This window comes from Rattus norvegicus, chromosome X, assembly GCF_021556685.1.
Source record: "Rattus norvegicus strain SHRSP/BbbUtx chromosome X, alternate assembly SHRSP_T2T, whole genome shotgun sequence".
Classification (NCBI taxonomy): domain Eukaryota; kingdom Metazoa; phylum Chordata; class Mammalia; order Rodentia; family Muridae; genus Rattus; species Rattus norvegicus.
The window spans coordinates 148349169-148370065 of record NC_141554.1 but is presented as its reverse complement, the minus strand read 5'-3'; the positions used below and the strand labels follow the sequence as shown (position 1 = coordinate 148370065).

The 20897-nt window shown below is 37.3% G+C and overlaps 1 protein-coding gene across 13 annotated transcripts in view; it reads right to left on the bottom strand.

Annotated features, from left to right (window-relative positions):
* Nucleotides 1–20897, bottom strand: part of Magec2l1 (MAGE family member C2 like 1) — a 173846-nt gene that overhangs the window by 148431 nt on the left and 4518 nt on the right. For 5 of the 13 annotated variants that reach the window (XR_015646792.1, XR_015646796.1, XR_015646797.1 and 2 more), the window contains exons 5-6: nt 19727–19824; nt 6915–6990 (exon numbers count right to left, since the gene is read on the bottom strand). The gene's annotated coding sequence lies outside the window, so the exon portion shown is untranslated. Of the gene's footprint in view, nt 1–6914; nt 6991–19726; nt 19874–20897 lie in introns of all 13 variants that reach the window. The other 8 variants (XR_015646794.1, XR_015646798.1, XR_015646799.1 and 5 more) reach the window with 2 other exon arrangements.

The following is a 20897-nucleotide window of genomic DNA, read 5'->3' as shown; positions in this document are numbered from 1 at the left end:
TCCAGAGTTTATACTTATAAGCCAAAGATTTTGCCCTTTGACCTTCTGCTCCCACCCCAGCCTTTGGTAAACACCATTTTACTCAATATGCCTTTGAGTTCAATGTTTTTAGATTCTACTTGTGAGATTATGTAATTTTGTGTCAGTTAATGCTACTAACTCCTTTTTGTTACAAATTATAGGGTTTACTTCCTTTTAAAGGAGAGAAAGGGAGAGGGAGAGGGAGAGGGAGAGGGAGAGGGAGAGGGAGAGGGAGAGGGAGAGGGAGAATATATGAATATGCGTGCCTGCAAGTGCTTGTGCACATACATATATGTGGAACCAAAGGACAATTTGTAAAGAATCAATTTTCTCCTACCATGTGGTTTCCAGGAATTGAACTGAGCTTATCTCCACTGAGCCAACATGCCTGCCCTAGGACATGGTTTTAAAGCAGCAAAACCTAAAATATCCTTCAAATAGTTAAAAATATCATCTCTCATTTGCTTCTATCATTCTCTTTCTCTTTTGCCTTCTTTCTGTAATTTATAAAGGAATTGTGATGAATAATTCTACTTCTTCAGCAAGAAGGAAGCTCTTAGTGAAGCTGACTGAGAACAACCATCCTATGCCACAACCAATCAAGACAGAACACACAGCAAATCTATTATCTCTTACTTTCCATGCTCACAAGAACTGTGCATGAAAAGAAAGGCCAGGGTGTTGGGGATTTAGCTCAGTGGTAGAGCGCTTGCAGCAAGCGCAAGGCCCTGGGTTCAGTCCCCAGCTCCGGGAAAAAAGAAAAAAAAAAAAAGAATGAAAAGAAAGGCCAGGATTGGATGTAAGCAGGAAGTATAGTGAATAAGAAAAATAAATTTAAATTTAAAAAATTTAGAAAAAGGAAAGAAAAATTATTATATGTGAAATGTAAATAAGTAAAATAACCAATAAAAATATAAAAAAGAAAAGTTGTTATGGTCATTTAAAGAACAGTTATATTAAGTATAAACTACTCTCCAAAACCAGAATCTCCTCACATCTGTAGCTATATATAAGTTTAAGACATAAGGGGGAAAAAGACACAGCCTCATGTAACCTAAGGAAACATAAAAATAATGAGAACAAAATTTTATATTTTTAAATACCGACTACCAAACTGAGGACTTCCCACATGCTGGACAGTCACTACATCTGGGAGCCATATTTATACTCTGCATTTTACATTTGTTTCTGAGTCAGTGTCTTAGTAAATTTCCCAAGCTAACTTTGAACTTACTTTATATATTAGGAGAGCTTTGAGTTCATGATCATTGCACATCAGTGCTGACTAGCCGGCATTACAAAAATGCAGCATCATACCCAGTAACAAAATTAGTCTTTTATCCACCCTAAAACGTTTTGCCTCAATACATTAAATATTTTATTTTCTTCTTTAAAAACATGATTAAAAATCTAGAAAAAAACAACCAAACAAAAACACTGTATTTGGGAGATGTTTCCCTCTGCTTTTCAGCTTGTAATGTTTCCTTCTAATATTATAGTAATGGGGGAGACATAAAAGAGGTTGCATTGTCAAAACAAGTGACATGTAGTAGAAAATCAGAGACTAAGACTCTCAAAAAGACCACTTGAGAATATCACCCTGAGTGATGTAATGCAAACACAGGAAGAGATATCAGGTATGTATTCACTGATAAGTGGTCATAATTAACCATAAAATGAAAGACAGCCCAAACAAACTAGGTAATAAGGAGGTCCCAAGGGAGGACGTGCGAATCTCAGAAGGAGAAACTAAATAGTCATCGAGGTGGACTGAGGGAGGGAAATGGTGGGAGAGAAGGTGAGGAAGGAAATGGGGATGGCAATCAGGTGGGGGGGTGAGAGAGGGCTGGTTGGGGGTGAGAATAGAAATTGGTGGGGGGGGGCAACTCTGCTGACTAACTGGAAGTCTGGGATGGGAAAGGATATGGATAGTCTATGGGGGTGACCCTAGCCTAGATGCCTCTCAGAGGAGGATATAGGGTCTGAAGTGGCTACATCCTGTGGCCAGGCAGGACTTCCACAGGATCGAAGAGGACATCAATCCACCCACAAAACCCTCAACCCAAATTTTCTTTTGCCTAAAAATATGCAAGGATAAAGATGGAGCAGAGACTAAGGGAACCAACAACCAATGACTGCCCAACCTTGAGATCTATCTCATGGGAAAGAACCACCTCCTGACACTATATTGATGCTCTGCTATGCTTGTAGACATGAAGCTAGAGCATAGCTGTCTCCTGAGAGGCTTCATCCAGCAGCGGATGGAGGCAGATGCAGAGACCCACAGCCAAACATTCAGGCAGAACCTGGGAAGTCTTGTGGAAGAGTCAGGGATAGAAGTCAACAAGTCAGAGGGGTCAAGGACACCACAAGAAGACGGACAGAGTCAAGTAACCTGGTACCATTGGGCTCATAGATCCTGGGCAACTGCTCAGGAATCATGCAGGAGCTGGACCTGGATCTCCTACAGATTTGTAGCAATGTGCAGCTTGGTCTTTTTGTGGATCCCCTAAGAAGGGGAGCAGGGGCAGTCTCTGTCTCTGTTTCCTGCCATCGAATCCCTCCCACCCCTACTTAGAATGCATGGATGGGCCTCAGTGGGAGAGGGACCCTATAGAATCCTTACAGTTATACTTTATATTAATCAAACTAAGTGCCATACATATTAAAATGTGTAATTGGTGGCATTTAAATATTCAACAAAGAATTTTTTCATGAGTTTTGTTAAGTATTTTAAATCACAACACATACACACACATGTACATGCGTGCACACACACACACACACACACACACACACACACACACACACACTTTTTCCACTAAACTTTCATAGAGCACAGTTCCACTTGGAAAGTCTTCTGAATAAAGCCTTACCAAGAGAATTCAGGAATTTCCCATTGATATGAAGGTATAGAAAAGTGCAATTAGGGGTTGGGGATTTAGCTCAGCGGTAGAGCACTTGCCTAGCAAGCGCAAGGCCCTGGGTTCGGTCCCCAGCTCCGGAAAAAAAAAAAAAGAAAAGAAAAGTGCAATTAAGTTAAATCCCAAGCCTAATCAGCACTAAGGAGCAGAGAGCAATGCAGTGAACCTTTGGTCAGCAAAACAGAAGATACAGTGTGAGAATCAGTAAACAGTTGATTACTTTCTCCCATATCTCCCATCAGAAACATAAAACAGTGCCAAGATGACCTAGAAATAATCTACAAGTGTTTAGAAGAACCCCGTGCTACATATATAGGCTGTGTGTGGTCAGCTGTTATCTCCTGGACTTCTCAAGGTCTCCTGTATATACTTTTCTCATTTCCACCCAGGAATGTGAGCTTGCACATTTTATGGAAAAGGTTTTCCTCTGAATGCCCTTTGGCGCCACGAGGAAATGTATGTATGTGTCCAATGGATGACACCCTTGGTATTCTCCCTCCAAGCCTAGTGCTTAAGACTATGACCTAGGTGTTCCCAGTATGTTTCCAGGATGTATTTCCTCTCCTCTGCTTTTCAGTCAACTTTCTTCATGCCTGGATTCAAACCTTTTAACAACAGTAATGTGGCCTGCTTGGGCTTTCAAATTTTAAAATTGATTATCTAGCTCTAAGGAGTTTAGGATACCAGTTCTACTGTCATGAGCCATGTTGTCTTCAATGCTGAGACTAAGGAGGCCTCCAGGACCCAGGCAGATGGCTAGTACCTCCATTCCATGTTTTTGAAGGGACTGGATAATTTTACATATGCATCAACCTTTCCAGATCTCAAAGTACTTCCACAGAAATTTCAACTTGAGTCAACTATTACTTTTACATGGTATCAAGGAAGCTAAGTGTAATACAATTGATATTTTATGGAAGACAAAATAAAGATACAGAAGATACCCCTCATGGTGTCAAAAATACAATGGAAAGGCGATATAAAGTACTGTTGAACAGCATAACCATTCTTCTTTAATGCTCAAAATGCAGTAAAGAATGTCAGAAAAGTGAAGCTTCATTTTAGTTGAGCAACTTCAGTTAATTATTTAGTGACAAGTATCTTCTTCGGAATAGCAACTGCTATATAATTTGTGAGGCATGGTACAGCATACAAATATGGAACCATTTGTTCAAAACACATCAAGAATTTCAAAAGTAACAGCAGAGCAGTAAACCGAGCATAAAGACCATCTGCACGTATGAAAGAACAGCCCATAAGATTTACCACCAAAAAATCCTTAAGTTTCAGACCCAAGGCCCAGAGGCCTTTGAACTGGAATTGCCTTGAAGGCCTTCTCCTTGAGAACTAGCTCTCATGGTAATAGAAGGCACCAGGCAAGCTTCCAAAGGAAGGAAACACCTAATATTCCTACACAGCTCTGATCTCTATGAAACACATCAATGACCAGTATGGCGCAGGACGTCCGAAGGTTTTCCAGCTGTCACCAATATTAATCACAGTTTTCACTCGAGCGCAATAAACCTAATAAACAGCAGTATCTATCATTAGTGGATTCTTCTAACTGTAATTGGATGTTCTTCAGCACTAAAAATTGTTTATGCTGGAAAACATGTATATGCAGAAAAAGTTTTTTTTCAGTTAAATTAGTTAAAAAAAAAACCTTTTCTGATTATATTGTATGATATCTTTTCCAATTAAAATCAATTCTCATTTCATCTTAAAAATACCTCATTATCTACGTTACATTATAAATTTAAAATGCTAACTCGTTTTAAGAAGAGATACACTTCCATATAACAAAATATAGTTGAAAAGTTTAATTCCATAGTCAAAAAAGTTTATGAATTAAAGAAACACTATGTACAATCAACAATTCCTATAAACTCAGTAGCAATGTTTTAAACACAAATGCATATATATTTACCAAAGGAAACTATACATGAGATCAGACTCACTGATTCATCTCTCATAATCTCAGTTATATATTACATGGTTTAATTTAAAATTGTGTACCAGAACTAAAATAATTTTTAAATGGATAAAATATGTCACTCTTATCTTAATTTGATATCTATCATTAAGTATTCCTTAATTAATTTCTCTGTTGTCTTGATAACTATTCTAAAATATATATTAATACTTTTATTAAAAATTAAGTCTGATATTCTTAAAAGTAATTCTGATTTTGTTATTTATCGTGACCTGAACTATGCCTTTTCCAATCAAGTTATAATGGAATACTTTGTATAAAATTGATTTGAATCTATAGTTTCAAGTTTTTATATTTAAAGTATATAATAATTTCAAAGCAGTTTATTAAAATTATTGCTTTGGGAAGCACATATTGATCTATGCATTTTGATTCTCCTAATCTATTGTAAGCATAGGGAGAAAAAATAAAAATTAAATGCTCCCCAAATAAAAGTATAATGAATCTCGTAGTCATTTGGTAAATACTGGCAGAGACAGTTTCCTAGAAATTGAAAAAGAATCAGCTGCCTCAGTACAAGCCTTTGTAAATCGCAGGACTTCTTGTTTTCATGAAATTAGAGATGCTATTATCTATTTAAAATGTACTAATTTTTAAAAATCATTGAAAAATATTTTCAGTTCAAGAAGTTTTTTGGTTCTTTTTTCTATTTTATCTATTTTTCATTAGTATAAACACAATGCATTTTATGAATACATAAATGTAATGTGTCTTTACCATATTTACCCATTGTCCTCTCACCCTGTCACTTCCTCTTCTCAAGTTGTCCTCTGTATAGATTCACGTCTGAAAAGTCGTTTTATGAGACAGGGTCTCACTACATAGCTGGCATTATCCTGAAACTTAAAATTCCTGCTTCCTCTTCCTCTTCCTCTAAAATATTCCAATTCCAAGTACTGAGACTACAGGAGCACACCAGCACTTCATACTAAGAACTGGCTTGGGTAATAAATAAATCACTGTGCAGTTTTTTACTTGTGACTTAGATCCTCATCCCATTCCTTTTAAATCATTTACATGAACAAAGTTACCTGAGTTCTCATATCTGTAAAAATTAAAAATAAGGACCAGGAATATAGCTCAGTAGCACGGCAACTTTCTAGCAAGGCCAAAGGTTCAATCCCCAGTAGAATAAAGAAAGGGTGGGGAGATTAGAAATAATAGTCATCCTCAGAGCAGTGAACTAATCAGGAGAAAATACACTCATGTTCACTTAAGAGAGGCACAGACAATTCTACTTTCACTTCTACTCATTATATACCAACACGTAATATTCTATTCTCTTCAGACCAAACGTTCAGTACAAATAATTTAATAATAAAAATCATAATATTTAGAGGCGTAAACTCACAAGAAAGTTTATTTCAATTCCCATATATTTTCAGTAGTTGTGTGGTAGAGTCACCAATAAAAGGCATTTAAACATAAATTATATTACATTATAATGAATTGTGTGAAGGAAGTACAGTGAATTGGTTATTTCAAGGAGACAGAAAATCGGGGGAATTTTCTGTCTGCCAAAAGACCTTTTTGTCATTTTTTTCTTTTAAATAAACAAGTTAGAACAGTGTTTTACTTTGATTATTTTTTAAAGTGACTAATTTGCTTTTGAGTATAACTATCGACATATTTACAATATAGTAATGACAGCTTTGTGCATGTTTAAATTTATGATAAATTTCAGATGCTAGTTTGAAGACAACTGTGAAGTATTTTCTAACTGTTTCAAAGTGCTATTAAGTGACAAATTATTAGTAGGTATAAAGACAACTGGTAGAGAATAGTCTCAGGAAAATCCAGAAAGAATGAAATAGGGACTATTTTTGTGTGAAAAGGTACAATTTTATTGGATTACTATTTGCATGTCAGGATATAGCAGAAAGCACTATAATGTAATGTCTGCTAACAACACATATAGCTTTTCACAAGGTTAAATAGTGGAACCAGCTGAGGTGATGCATAAATACTGTACTTACTCAATGTGGTCACTAGGTGGCAAATGCACACCGTGCACGAAGCCCTCTTTCCGTCTTGCACTGCGGCTACTTCAATCTCAGGTCCCATAGGGAAAAAAAATAGAAAAATAAATCATCTTGAGTGAGGTAACTCGGATCCAGAAAGACAAACAAGGTACTCACATATAAGTGAATATTGGCTAGAAGTAAGGATTACCATGCTACAATCCACAGACCCAGAGAGGCTAAGTAACAAGGAGGGCTCAAGAGGGGGGATACATGAATCCTCTTGGGAAGGGAAGATAGAAACCGAGGACAATAGAAACACCCAGGAATCTACAATGTTGATCCTAAGATTACTACCAATCAGGATATGGAGGCTGAACTAACCATCTCCTGTAACCAGGCAAGACCTCTAGTGAAAGAATTGGGACAACACAGCCACTAAAGTTTCAACCTACAATTAGTTTTGTCTGCAAAATGGGCTGGGGTAAAATTGGTGGCACAGAAATTGTAGGAGTGGCCAACCAATGACTGGTCCAAATTGAGACCCAGGCCACAGGAAGGAACCCATGCCTGATATTGTCTGTAGGGCCTGGAACCAGAGACCGGATATCCTAGGATACCCTAGGCTACAGACCTAGGATAAAATCAAACATGACCAGAAAAAAAGTCAATGAAATGATTCCTAATGATAGTCTGCTATACTTGTAGACAGGAGCCTATCATCACCATCACCATCACCATCACCATCACCATCACCATCACCATCACCATCACCATCACCATCGCCATCGCCATCACCATCACTATCATCATCATCACCATCACCATCACCATCGCCATCACCATACTATCATCATCATCACCATCACCATCACCATCACTATCATCATCACCATCATCGAGGATGATGGAAACAGAAGCAGAGAACCACAGCCAAACACTAGGTGCAGCTCAGGAAATCTTCTAGAAAAGAGGGAAGAAGGATTATAAGAGCCAGAGGGATCAGGGACACCCCAAGAAAACCCACAGAATTAACTAAGCAGGGAATCATAGGGGCTCACAGAGACTGAAGTGACAACCAGGGAGCCAGCATGAGTCTGACCTTGGTACTCCTAGGTCTTCTGAATATATGTTTTGGTTGTGTAAATTTGGTTCTTATTGGACTCCTAGCAGTGAAAGCTGGGGCTGACTGACTCTTTCACCTGCTTTTAAAGGAGAAACACTTTTTTCTCCTACTGGGTTGCCTTGCCCAGTCTTGGTATGAGGGAATGTGCCTACTCTTATTGCAAAATGATAAGCCATGTTTGATTGATATCCCTGGGAGGCCTGCCCTTCTCTGAAGAGAAATGGAGGAGGAGTGGATCTGGGAGAGATGGGAGGTAGAGGGGGGACTGGGAAGAGAGGATGGAGGGGAAACTGTGGTCAGGATGTAATGTATGAGAGAAGAATAAAAAAAAAGAATACTCACAGATGGACATTAAAGATTCACCAATGTAGTTTAATTGTAAAAACAATAATGATAATGATAATGATAATGATAATAATAATAATAAACAGTAATACCAATAGCAGCAATGCCAGAAAACATAAATTTGGAGCCTTTTTGCCAAGGATAGAAGCAAATTCTTACAATATCTGAGAACTTAGGAAATGACTTTGTTTGTGATCATACTCTATTTTTATTAACAGATTAATCTTTATTGGTTCATTTATAAATACAAAATAATATATCTGTCATCCAATGCAAAATAGTTGGAAAAAATCTAATCCTATGTAGCTAAACAATTTGTCTCAAACACACATACACACACAACCAGCAGCAATGCCATCTCCCTGCACAATCTTCCAAGCACAAGGCTAGCCATTCCATTACACAAACTCTCCAGGAATTCTGAAAGGGCTACGGGTACTCCTATGTCTCAGGGAAGAAGGTAGAAAAATGGCCTCACATCACTGAGCCAGTAGTACTAGAACTTAGATGAAGATGAGAATTAATTTGGTATTAAATTTCAAAAGCTAACATTTAAATATTGAAGTACAGTATTTTAGTGGCGGGTAGGTATAGTTATGTGTGTATTCTTCTTTATTTGGCTATACATGTTTATTTATTTTTATGCTTCCATATGAATTATATCTATGACTGTAAATATTTAAGTGTGTGTGCACATTCATCTGCCTTAAAGATGTCTTAGAGATATTTCTGGTAATTTCCACACCTACATTTGTATGGTATAATCAGCTAAGTGGGATTGATTACTTGTTGCTCCTAAGAAGCTAATAACACAAAGGCGCATTAAAACGCATTAGTTTGTTTCAAAAGTTTGTATATCTATTTATGGGTTTTCACAATGTAAATCCACATGTGTCTGTGTATATTCAGGTCTGCTTCTATTTGTAGCATGAAGTACTATATGCATCTATACACTCATTTTGGCATATGTATATCTATGTGTGCACTGATCTATTTGACGTATGCTTAGAATTTGCATACCATTAAAAGCTTAGGAGACCATATGTAGAGCACTGTGATAGGGTATGTGTATATGCAGCAACATGTGCAAATGTTAACATGTAAGGAGGTATCTGTACACACTTGTGCAGTTACAAATCTGCACATAGCTGCAAATGTATTTTATATATTTTGTTACTTTTAAATATATGTATATCTCTTCTGTGTTGACAATGTGGTCAGCATGAGAATGTATGGTATTTCTGCATATTTGCACTTTTAATTTTGTCAGTATAAATAAGTGCATTTTATAAAGTACCATGTGCACACATTTATAAGATTCTCGGTGTATCTCCATCCAAGCTGGTACAAAAGCCTGTAGAACTGCATCTGTGTTACTGACATCTATCGCTGCATGTATCTATCCATATAATGTAGGGTAGGATTTGTTATCTGTGTGGACATGCTTTGCTGACTACCTGTGTTCATATATGTGAACCTCCCTGTGTTTATGTATCTGTGTATACATAGAATATGCTTGCATAAGTGTACTTTTACTTTCTTGCCAGTAGTTCTCTTAACTTATGTTTAATAACTGTTATATGTATGCTCTAGTATTTTAATATTTGTGTACATATGTGTCCATGTGAATATCTGAATGCCTATGTAGACATATCTTCATGCAAATTAGTGCATTTATATAGTACAGACTGAATCCGTGCATATATATGTCAATATTTACGTCTCTAGATAGGTATCTGAGATGTGAGAATGTAGTATGTATGGAGTTGTGGATGCCTACAGAATAAATATCTTGGTCTGTGGATTTATTTTGTGTCTGCCTCTATGGTATAAATGGCTATCAATGTTTGCATTACACATATGACTATGCACAAAAGTGATCAAGTGTATATCTTTGAAGGCATTCTGTATACTTTCAATATGGTTGCACATTTTCTATGTCTGTGAACAGAAACTTAATAGATGCATATGCTTCTGAGTGTATCTGTATATTTCGGTGCTTGTATATGTATACACTTATGGACCACTGTGTGTTTGTAAATTGGTTCACCATATTCCTTACGTTTAAGGGTGTTTATATATCTCTGCCTCTGTACACAATTTTGTGTCATCACCGTATATGGATATGGGTGTGTACAACTCTGGCTCTCTATTCATGACTGGGTTTCAGTGAATCTGTTTCTAGATATCATATACCTTAGCAATTCGTATTAATCTGAATGAGTTGCTATAAAAATATGTTAGTTTGCATCAATTTTAAACATTCTTGTATCTGTGTCTGCATATCTGTCTGCATACTTACATTTTCATAGATATGTGTATCCATATCTATATATCTTTGACCAATGTAGCTGTATATACAGCTCTCTATAAATAAATTACTATACATATATAAATCTATTCATTAGTCCATTTTTGTCTTATTGATGTATGCATCTCTGAATGCATACTCACATGTCAGGATTTGTGTTTGTTTTTATGTGCGCATGTATATTTAAATGTTTTAATGATGAACAGAACTTTTTATATATGAAACATGAGCATGTTTATCACATGTATTTAATCACAAATGTGCCTCTGTGTTTGTGTGAGTTGAAGCATATGAATACCAACATATATAAGTTAGACACTGTTAGAGTTTCAGTGTAGTATGAATAGTTTCGTCTCATGAATTGAATCTGAGCATGTCAAATGTGGAGCAAGTACTGTAGGATGCTAAACGGATGCTGTGGATTACATATCTCTATATGTAGTCCTTTTCTCCATCAGGCTATGTGTCTATGCATGGTCTCAGAAGACCATGGAGCTAGCCTGCACATGGAGGGATTAATTTCTGTACTTACCAGTGCATCTCTATGTATGGTTAGGCAAGTCTGATAAGGTGAAGTGGGTCTGCGTGTGGTAAAAAAAATTCCTGTTGAAAAGGCAGTCCCTGTGTACTTTAGAGTTTACGGTAACACATATCCATGTTATGGGGTGTCTTCCTGATAGAAAGATGGTGCTAAATGTTCTAAATAATAATGCTGTTACTTGAAAAGCTAGTTAAGTTGTAGACCCCCCGAGGGAATTTGTGGTGCTAGTCTGTATGTGTATAAAGTATGTGTGTAAAGTGTGAAGTTACTTAAAAGGAGCAAGTGCAGCCAGCTGAAGTAACACAATAGATTGCAGGCTGGCTCTGTTACATGTGGATTCTGAGTGTTGTGCAGCTGTCCTGAGATCAATCTATTTTGAATGGAGCCATAGGTTTCATGACTATAATTTTCTAGATGTGCTCAAGTTATTTGTAGTAATGTTCATTTGAAGTTTATACATTGACTCCAAATTCTGTTAGAACAAGCTAAGCTTTGCACTTTAGAATATGTTTGCTTTACGTAAAACTCTCCTTTACTAGAGATGAAGTACCTCAACCGTGGGTTTCTTCCTGCACATAGTATGTCACTTCTAATGGCTGTGGCTCATTCCAGTTCTGTGCACCATGAGACAAGTCCGCAATATATAGATTAATTACAGATATGTATGAGCTTTGTTAGGGTTCTAAAGAATTTGGCTGAATACGTGTAAATTTGGGGTGTGATAGATCCTTACTGTGTATTGTAAGTTGAAATAAAGACTTTTTTGTGTTGTGAGGCATGTCATTATGTTGAATGTGTCATGAATTGTGAGCCTTTTTGTTAGGTGGTTACTGATTGAGTTTGTATGGTTTGATATGTCTGTCAATTACAGTGTCTATGTCTTCCTACTTGTATATTAGGATCCTTACATATATGTTTACATGCAGATCTTGTGCACTTCAGATCACACACTGACTGATATGGCATGATGTAAAGCTGTAAGCAAATTCTGCATTTTCGAGTATGACTGTTGTGGAAGTCTGTGTTTTCAGTCTGATATGGGCTGTGACTTGGTCCTGGGCATTTCAGAGTAAGTGTAGATACAGTGGAAGTCCTACAAATATGACAACTGTTATTGTTGGGTGCATTCATGAAATTTGAAAGTATTTTGTACATTGGGAAATGTATCTTTTGTTTGGAAAGTTTGTCATGGTAGTGATAGGAGGTAGCATGTACACTACAGCATCTGCCCAGATGAAGCAATAGTGTTTTGTAGGGTAAAACTGTGCTATAAAGGGCATGATTGATGAGTCATTTGTAAAACATGCTGTAAGCATTTATTCTGTGAGCCAATTCCAAGACTGTAGCAGTTCTGTGTGGATAAACATACATTTTCCTTATAAAGCATTTATATTGCAGAGTAATTGCATGTATTTTGAGGAAACTCTGTACATGTAAATTCAGTTTTGTTTATCAGAAAGTTTTTCTGTCATAGGCTATGTCTGGTTATCATATCCTCTATCTATATATTATGGAGCTAGTCTATACATTGTGAGATATCTCTGCCTTGTGTGGTAAGACAAATTGTAGTGATGTGTGTATTGGGCTATTCTTTCCCAAGTAGGGTAATTGTATGTCGTAGAGTGCATTTGTTTGTTATAGAGAGATTTTATAGTGTATTAACTTACCTGTGATTTATAGGTAATGTTTTGGTGTTAAGGAATGAGTTTAGATAGACATCATAGGTTCCCTGCAGACCATATAAGATGTTTTTATAGTACTCTGAATCAAGATTTTCTTTTAAGGCAAATCTACCTGTTAAGATAATATCAGGTGCATTCTACTTCAAATCTATACACTTTGAGGAAGGACTATTTTTAATTTATTTTTGAGAATTATTTTATACATACATACAATGAAATATAATCATATATAACCTGTATTTCTTCTCTCCAACTCCCCCAAAGAGGTTCCCAGCATGCTTCTCTCCCAACTTCATGCCGTCTTCTTGAGATAAGGTTGTATATTAATTATGATGGAACTATATGCTGGTAGTGTAATAAAGCTTGTATGTGGGATATTACGTTGGTATTGTTACTGGATATTAGGGCAGTAGTTCTGAAATAATTTATGCATTACAACACTCATACATTCAGGCAATACAGAATGCTGTACAGTGTTTCTTGGTGCTGTGGAGAGTGTCTATGTGTCTGATGCTCTAATGGCTGTGGTACATAAGGAAGTAGGTACCTGCTTTGTGGCAAATTTCCACATTGTAGTATAGAGATGAAGCACCATACTTGCAGAATGAATTTGAAATTTGGATAAACTCTACACATTGTGAGGCAAGACTGGTTTTTTGTTTTGTTTTGTTCTAGGGATTATTTGCTTTATTTTTACATTCTTCAGTTCTGTTTGGAGTTTGCTATTGTTATGGCTTGGTTTGAAAGTATTTGTGAAGAAACTTAGAAATTTGTATATCCAACTCACTAGAAGTGCTGTACCACTGAGCTACATGCCCATCTAGCCAAATGGGTTTTGTGTAAAATATCTTAGAAGTGCTGGCCAAAAAGTAGGCAGGGGGAAGCAAATCTGTGTATTTGAAAACAGGAATACATTTTGTGTGTCTGCCTATTATAGTGTATGTTTTGAGAAGTGTTTCTAAGGTGTTATGATGTGCTGTATGATTTTGAGGAATCTGTATTTTCGAGACTATATATTATAAGACATAAACAGAACATTTAGAAACTGTATACTACAGATTGTGTACAGTTTGAGGAGGTGTGTCACATTTCTCTATTTTGTAGGGAAAATTCTGTAGCATTGCAAGATTCTCAGTTATTTAAATATTGCTTGAATTAGTGTACTATATGGGTATGTCTGGATGTTGTAGAATAAGTGTGACCTATGAATTAGTATGAAAGGAAGGGAAATCCACTTGGGTTTATAATGGGTTACATTTATGTTTTCTGGGTACGGGTGTTCAGTATTAATTTTGGAACCATGTGATAAGAGAATGATAAGAGACTCTTTATTGGGTGTAAAAGACCTATGGCTTGCTGTTTATGAATGTATTTTACAGTGAGAGTCTATGGGGGCTAGTCCATGCTGTGTAGAGTGGATATATATTCTAAGTGTGTCCATGTGTTGTGATATATGGGTATATCTTTATGTTGTGAGGCCATGGTAAGTGGTTTCAAAGATATGTGTGTTATCAAAGGCTAGTGTGGATCTTATACAGAAAGTTTGGGCATTGTCAGGCTTATCTATGTCTTATATTTCACTGCCAGGTATCCAGAATCTCTCCACTTTCTTGGGACAAGTGTTAAGTGTCATATAAAATCTGAGTTGTGGAGCATGTCCCGTGTTGCAGCATGCATCTTATTAATGCTTCTACGTTTTGATTCATTTCTGTATATGGAACAATGCTGTTGGATAAATCAGAATGTCACTATATATGTCTGGATAGTGTGAGGTAATTCTAGGTTTCATGGATAATGTCTGCTATGTGGCTTCTGCGTGTTGCTCACCATCTGTGTCTTAAAATATGTGCTTTGGTGTAGTGAAGGTAAGAGCTCTGTGTTGAGGGCATACCATCATGTGGCATCCATGTTTGAGTGCCCCAGGTTTAGTCTTTCTTTGAACCATTTATTTATTTTAGTGGAAGGGGGTACAAACATGTCACAGTGTATATGTGGAGCTCAGAGGACAATTTATGGGAGTCTGTTCTTTCTGCTCACTGTGTAGGTTCTAGAGACCAACCTCACGTCCTTAGGCTCTACACTAATGGCTGCCCACTGATCTCTCACCCTCAGTAGCTCTGCATTTTTGTCATTAGGACTTAGAGTGAGTACAGATTCTTGCCTAAAGTCTGGATGACTTTAGAATCTGCATAATTTGCCACAAGTCTGCCGATAAGCTTTCCAGTAGGGAAGCATAAGTGTGCAGTTTCTATGTAGGATTCTTTTGTATGCATCAGTATTTATGCATTGTGGTAGTCATCTGGAGGTTGTATTGATCCGAATATTTCATAGTGAATATATATGTTTTGAAGATATTCTGGATCTTTAAGTCATATAAATGTGTTGTTGCTATGTCTATATATTGTGGGACCAGCATGGATCATGCTGTGTGATTTTCTGTAATGCGGAGTACTGGTGACTAGATTCAAGTAAGATTCTTCTGTTTGGTTTCAAGCCTTTCTGCTCATTATGAGGTGAACTTTTTTTGTTAAAATGTCAAATTTTTCTTTACATGATAACTGTCTGCATTTGGAATAACATCTGTTAGATGAGGACATTTCTATCTTAGGAAGGGGTGGTATGCATGCCCCATTGCAAGACTAGAATGAACAATGAATGCCTGGCTTATGGGGACAGTTTGAGTTTTGCTGGCTTATATTCCATGTGCAAGATATCTTAGTTAATAGGAGATAAGTCTGGGTATCCATGGGAAAATTTCATGTCGGGGTAAATTATCCATATCTCTGTATATGTTTAAGTCTTACAGAAAGAATGGCAATATTGCACAATGTATGTACATTGAAGTTAATTGAAGGCCATTTTGGTATGTTGTCCAAGATTTTTATGCAATCAAGGAGAATGCTTATATAGTAAATGTAAGACTTTTCCACAGCTGAGGTTTTTGGTCAGTTTGCAAGCTGTGAATAGTGTTTAGGCTCTGAGCAATTACCTCATTCTGTGAGACAAGTCTAGGTTGCTAGATGTGGATGAACCTAGATTATGTAAAGGAAGGCAAGCAAGTCGAGTTAGTTGGGAGTATTTGACTAATATCTGATATTTCTGACTATGCATGGCAAGTGTGTTATAGTGCAGATCTGAATCTCCTGTCAGTTCACTAAAATGAGCATTGAGGAGGTAATGTCTATGCATAGTAGCACTTTATGTGTATTTTTTCCAGTACTTTTCTGTTGCTGTCAATGTTGTGACTCATTGTTTAATTGGTTTGGTTTGATTATCAGCCAGGTTCTCACACACTCCAGGTTGGGTTTGAACTTGCTATGTAGCTAGGGACAACTTTGAACGTCTAGTCCTCCTCTGTCCATCTCTGGAGTGCTGTGGTTACAGATAAAACCATACCCAGTTTTATTCAGTGTTGGGAGAAAGCCCAGGGCCTCTTGAATTCTCCACTGCTCAGCTCTTTCTTGGTACTTTTGTATCATGAGTCTATGTTTAGGACTAGTGGATGCTGTCTGGAGATTATGCATATTATGTGGCAAATTCAGGACATTTGAGGAAAGTCTCGTTTTCCTGAGGTGAGTTTTATTCTCATGGGATGATTCTATTTGCACAGAAGCATGGAAGCATGTATTAAGTGTGTCACAGCAGTTCAGTATTGTGAAGTACTCCTGTTTGTGTCTATGAATTAGACATACTTTCTATGTACCTGAAAGTGTTTACTCTGTGAAGAAGATAGTTTCAGAGGCCAGCCTTTATTTTTAATTAAAGGCTATGTCTGCACATTCCTACCAAGGTTTTCTGGAGTGAGCCTACTGAGTATGGACGATAGTGGGCCATGCTGAGGATGATAGGTCAGTCATTGTGTTTCACATGAGTCTGGGGTATGATAGGTCAGTCATTGTGTTTCACATGAGTTTGGGTGTTAGCCATTAGTATTCTTCTGTCCTTTGTTCTGTTTCTATGTGTTGTGGGGATATTTTCTGGTTGAAGTAGAGTGTTCTGTGCCTTGTTGGTTTTTTGCTTATTCTTTGGTGGGAACCTAGATTTTGTAGAGGTTAGGAAGCATTTCATGGAGGTAGCCTATGTGGTGATAGTAAAATCCTATGTGTGCACATTTGTATAATGTGAGTATTTGGTCGTTCTCGCGTATGCTTTGATCGTCTGTATTACACCTAAGTACTATAGAGCATAGCTGTGCATTGTGTCTTTTGTAGACTGTGTGTGCTTCTGTTATAGTAACAAAAAAGTTATTCTGTGTTGCTAATCTGTATGCTGTAATGAGATAATCTGTATGCTGTAATGGGACTGACTATTCCATGTTGGGTAGCACATCTGGCAGCGAAGAGTCAATTTACATAGTATGTGCAATGTCTGGGTGAGGTGAAATAGTTCTCTGTATGGATGGCTACATGAGCACTGTAAGTATTTAATGTGTGTTGTCCAATATATTGATGTTTATGATGCCTTTTATTGTAGAGATAAGCCAGTGTTTTACTAAAATCAATATAGTTGGACACTAGGAAGAATCTGTGTGTTGTAGTGAGAGCTTTAATTCTGTGACTTATGAAACTAGTCTGTTCATTGTATTTTGGAGAAATCTATACGGGATGGATTCTTTTCAGGAGTTTAAGCTGAGTTATTTGAGTTGTAGAGCCAATGTGGTATTCTGTGCTGCACATATGTACATCTATAGTGGGACATGTGTATGAGCATTTAATGAAAACAAGATGAATTTTTACATTGATGAACTTCTATATTTTTGCACTGCTGTGTGCGTACTACTCTGTGTGTCTAAGTGGTAGGTGGTTAAGTGTGGATGTTATGTAGACACTATGTGATAGGTAAGTATAGTTAATACAGATGTAGTGGTCAAAGTATAGTATAAGTTGTGATAAGATTGTGTGCTTTATGGATCTCTCTCTCTCTCTCTCTCTCTCTCTCTCCCCATGTGTGTATTTGTGTGTGTGTGTGCGTGTGTGTGTGTGTGTGTGTGTGTGTGTGTGTGTGTGTGTGTAGGAGGAGGAGGAGGAGGAGGAGGAGGAGGATGTTTTGTTGTTTTAGGTTGAATTTTACCATTGTTGTCCAGTATGTGCATAGTAATAATATCAGTAACAGTGTCAATGACATGAATGACAGCAATTCTTTGCCAGGTACTATTATAAAGGCTTTATAACCATTAACTCATTGTTTCTCTTAAGACCTTTATGACTCAGGAATCATTATTATCCTAAATTTGTAGCTTAGAAAATACAGGAAGGTCAAAACCAACTTTCTTATGTCATAAAAATAATATTGATAGGGATTCTAGCCTAAGCAACTGGAGTTCTAAGTTCAAGCTTTGTACTACAGAGTGGGTCTAAATGTTAGGCATCAAGTTTTGTGTTCTCAGTGTTGAGCTTATGTGAGTGGAGGCTTGTCTTCTTTTGTACCACATTGGCACAATGGGATGAGCTTTTATACTGTAAGCATGTCTTTCCTTTCTGTGAGTTTAGGTGTTTAAATCCAAACCTAAAGATTGTGACTCTGCGTAGATGTCGTCATGTCATACAATTGTAGTGTATTTAAGAGCACCAGTGCTCACGATAGCTCTGTTTGATAGGACATTTGTAGGCCTTAAAAAGCTAACCTGGGGGGGGGGGGTGCAGGGTTGAGAAAAGGTTTGGTGATTAAGAGAGCTTGCTAGTCTTGCAGAGGACTTATGTGATTCCCAGCACCTGAAGAATAGCTAACGAATGTCTTTAACTCAGAACCTTAATTAGATCTCTGTGGGTAATTCCATCAGGCTTCTGTGGGTACCAGGTATATACATGGTACACAGATATACACACAGGCAGAATGCTCATATACACACAATTTTAATGATAGTTAATAGTTTTAATCTATGTGATATATGATATATGATCCTGTATGTGGGAATACATTAAGGTAAATCAGATTTGTGTGCAAATAATAAGGTGTGAAGCATACAGTTGTTTATGAATTGTGCATAAAATACGAGTTTTTATAAGGGGCTCTGCATTAAAACGTAGTGCTCTAAATTTTGGAGTGTGAATTTAGACAAACATTTGTGAACAGCAAGGAAGTCCACACACTTTGGAATTGGTATCTGTATATAATATGATCTTTGTCATACAGTACATTATTATAGTTCATGGTATGTAGATGTATGCTGAATTGCAGATCTCTGCTATATGGGGTAAAGCTGGGTACTATATAGGCTGTGTTTTTTAAGTGGATGTGTACATATGAAGTAATCATATGCATTACTGGCTATGTTTCTTTTTTGTATAGAATAAAGTTTATTTAGGGCATGGGAAGGGGAGTTGAGAAGGGAGGAGAGAGAGAGTGAAAGAGAGAGAAAGAGAGAGAAAGAGAGAGAGAGAGAGAGAGAGAGAGAGAGAGAGAGAGAGAGAGAGCGCACTGGCTATGTTTCTTAATTCCACTGTAAATTTCTGTGTTGTGAGTGGCCTCTAGTTTAGTGTGCTGTCTGTATCTTACAGGGCATAGGGTATTGTACAGTATTGTCCATATGCAGAAGAGTATTTTTGTGTGTTGTGGGGCTAGTCTCTGCGTTGTCAGGTGAATCTCTATTGTCAGATGATTTTAGATACTTAAAAGAAGCATTTTTGCTTCAGTAACAATGGTGGGGTTGTAGATGACTGTAATGAAAATTAACAAATGTAACAGTTTCCAGGTAGCAGGCACTGTACTATCCTAAACATAACTAGACTTTTCTTATTTTATTCATGTAATCCTCCAAAGTAACTACTATTGTCGTCCTTGTTTTACAGATGAGTAAACTAAAGAACAAAGAAAAATACTTACCTGTGGTGGGACAGTTAGTAAAGAACGGGATCAGGAGGAAGCCCAGGAAGCCTGGGTCCAGAGGCCTTGCTCTTAATGGGTACCAGGCTGTGTCTCTGCTGTAGGCCAGAATTGTAGCTCAATGATATGATAAAGCATGTCTGTCCTCTATGATGCAAAGTACAGTTAATATATGCACTATAGATCTGCACGATAGGAGGTGGTTATTTGTATTACAAATAAGTGTTATAAGGTAACTACACAACGTAGAGCAAATCTATGCACTCTTGGGTCTATCTATAAATTTTAGGACACATATGCTGTGACTGAGTATATTATAGGGGAAGTCTTGACCTGAGCAGCTTGGGAGTGTCTTCTGTACTTTAAGCTTAATCCGTGAAACAGTGCATGTCACTGTGTAGGAATAGTTGTGTGAGTTATGTTGGAAGTATGTGTACTAATAGGAGACTCTGCATTCTGATAAAGGTCTATACATGGCTGGGCATATCTTATTTTATAAACAACAGTGAAACTTCCTGTGTGCTTTGTGATAAATATGAGAGTCACTTAAACACTGAATTCAAATGTGTTTGGGAGCATGTGTCTAGACTTGAACCATGGCAAGAAGTGTTCCTTTTTTAAGATAATGATGTATAGGAAATACATTGCTACTACAGAATTGTGAGCATTCCTGGCCGTGGAATGCTGTGTTCTGAAGTGTGTTCACATGTAGTTTATATCTGTATTGTGGGATGAGCATGAATATTGTAGATTGCCTTTGTGATGGGGGTAGGAGGGGGCTTTGAGTACCTTACTGAGTAGTAACTCTGCAAATCTGGAAGGAGATTTGGGTGACGTGAGCAAATGACTGCCTATGTGTCAAGTGTTTGCACTGTAGTTTTACACTGTATGTTCATGGCGAGATGAACTGGTGTGCTGTAGGATATGTGCATGTATTAAGTTAAAATCCTGTTTAACAAGGCATGACCTGTGTGCTTCGGGTTATACTTCTATATTGCTATGTGGTACAGTGAGCAGAGCCCAGACCATTGATGGTGTCTTCTGTACCATAAACTTAATCTGCGTTGCAAGGCATAAATGTGCACAGTAGAAGTGTGGAGGGTGAAATAAGCCTCTGTCCTATTGGAATGATGTTTGTCGGGCAGGAGAATTTGTGTTTTGGGGAGTTTGC